We start from the raw sequence: 2500 nt of genomic DNA on the forward strand, positions 1-2500 counted from the left end.
CAACTGATAGTTTGAGCGCTCACTACATGGTTACTAAGGCTATTCCATTTGTTGATCACCCTATTAGTAAACCAATTCTTGCCTATTTTCTTCTTAAATCTAAATTTGTCCAGTTTAAAACCATTACGGCGAGTCTTGCCCTGTCGTTTTAGTACGATGACCTTGTTTGCCTCACCCTTGTCAAAGCTTTTGATCCACTTGAACACCTCTATTAGATCACCCCGCACTCTGCGTCTTTCTAGAGAGTGTAAGTTAAGGTGCCTAAGCTAACCTCACCCACATATCTATTCTCACCCTTAACCTCACACTCCTCTTCTTTTCCCCTCCCTCTCCCCCTTCCTCCCCCCTTCACCCTGCGATGATCTTCACCCTTTTCCTCGACCCTTCCCCCTCTCTGTCCCTTTCATTCCCACTCCCATCTACCCATATCCTCATTACCTCTCCACCCACAGTCAATCAATCAATCAATCAAATCAGCCATTCTGAGTCCCCTGCTGAACAAAGGCTTCCTTCATAGCATTCCATGATTCACACGATCGCGCAAACATCTGCCACGTCACTCCTGCAAACTTCTCTATATCATCTCTCCACCTTCTGTCTGGTCTCCCTTTTCCTCGCTTCCCATCTCGCGGCGTCCACTCAGTAACCGCCTGCAGAAGTCCCCACGGATTCCATTACACACTGTAGACACTTGGAAACCTGTTGGACGAATAATCCCCGTATAATGTTTCTCTTCTTGGACATTTGTCCCCTCTCCTGTCAATTTGATTCATCTTATGCCTCGGCGAGACGGGGATAGTTTAGTGGCCGTTAGTCTTAGCTGCAAGTTAATTTCCCTAACGTCAACTGAGCCTTGACACTAGGATAGTTTTGAAGCAAGTTTACCAAGTTTCAGTTAACATTGGGCAAGTGGAGGGGTAGTTTGCAAGTCACTGGCACTAGAGGTCACTAAACTAGTTCCGTGGAAACGAGGCTTTACAAGACTTACTGGGTCATGGATAGCTGATAGGTAGCTCTTCTTTGAATTCCATATCAGCAGTTATAAGTCATTTTCGTACCAATATTGATCAATCATGAGTCCATTTATACAATTCACAAGGTACCTCATCCATATAAGCTTAGAATTTGTCTTAGATTAGGAGAATTGCCTCAATGCGTTTAGGAGAATAAATGACTTAGATTTGTCTAGAGTCTAGACCAGTGTTTCCCAACCTGGTGTGCTGAAATCAATTATAGGTGGGTGCTAGGAAGTGATGCACACAAAAATTACATTGATATATATATATCATTGATTACCCAGTTGTGCATATCTTACTTTTTCTATGCTATTTTGTTTTTCTAGGGTGTTCTTATTTCTTCTACAAACAATATTGTCAATTTGTTTCATTTCTAAGGAATCAGGAAGATAAATCGTCAAGCAGTACACTTCAATTTCTTTTATCCTTCTAATAAAAAGATACGGGTGCTGGACTGCTTAGACATGACAACAGGGGGTGCTATGGTCGAAAAAGGTTAGGAAACGCTGGTCTAGAGCATCTGCACGTGCTTTTGGTTTCCTCTGAATACTTTAGAGGTGTAGAGGTTATCTAGAATCAAGGATCTAGGAAATGTCACCTAGGTGTGGAGGGAATCAGTTTCACGAAGATGAGGTGGAATGGAATACAGCTCGAAGAATTGAGATGAAAGTGGTGGAAGGACATGATGGATGGACATGGTGTAATGTCCTTTTTTTTTTTTCTTTTTAGCAGTAATTTTTTGTGTTGAAGTTTATAGGGTAAATGATGTAAATAAAGAATTTGTCTTCCTCGATTTTTTTTCTATTTCATTTTATTTATTCATTTATTTTTTTAGATTACTGGATGATTTGGGGACTTTTTTTATATCTTTGTGTGTATGTGTGTGTGTGTGTGTGTGTGTGTGTGTGTGTGTGTGTGTGTGTGTGTGTGTGTGTGTGTGTGTGTGTGTGTGTGTGTGTGTGTGTGTGTGTGTGTGTGTGTGTGTGTGTGTGTGTGTGTGTGTGTGTGTTTATGTGTGTGTGTGTGTGTGTGTGTGTGTGTGTGTGTGTGTGTGTGTGTGTGTGTGTGTGTGTGTGTGTGTGTGTGTGTGTGTGTGTGTGTGTGTGTGTGTGTGTGTGTGTGTGTGTGTGTGTGTGTGTGTGTGTGTGTGTGTGTGTGTGTGTGTGTGTGTGTGAGTGTGTGTGAATGTGCGTACGTGTGAGCATATATGCGTTTGTTTGGTCTGTTCATTACTTTATCTACAAGTTTGCTCATTTTCCTTTTAGACTCTTCGAGTAAGAATAATACCTACAAGTCTACCTGTCCCCAAGTCCTTTGTAGAACAATCACCCTTACCCCTCCGCCCCCAGAGAGATGGTTAATAGAGACTGACACCAGTTTGAAAAACCCACATCACTCGCAAATGTCACCATACTTCACGTACGTCAGGAAACTAATCACTTGTCATAGAGACGCGTCCGTGACCTATTCTATGAAGTCTGAAA

The sequence above is a fragment of the Oratosquilla oratoria genome, chromosome 19 (genome assembly GCF_046742065.1).
Source record: "Oratosquilla oratoria isolate Oo_2021 chromosome 19, ASM4674206v1, whole genome shotgun sequence".
NCBI classification, from domain to species: Eukaryota; Metazoa; Arthropoda; class Malacostraca; order Stomatopoda; family Squillidae; genus Oratosquilla; species Oratosquilla oratoria.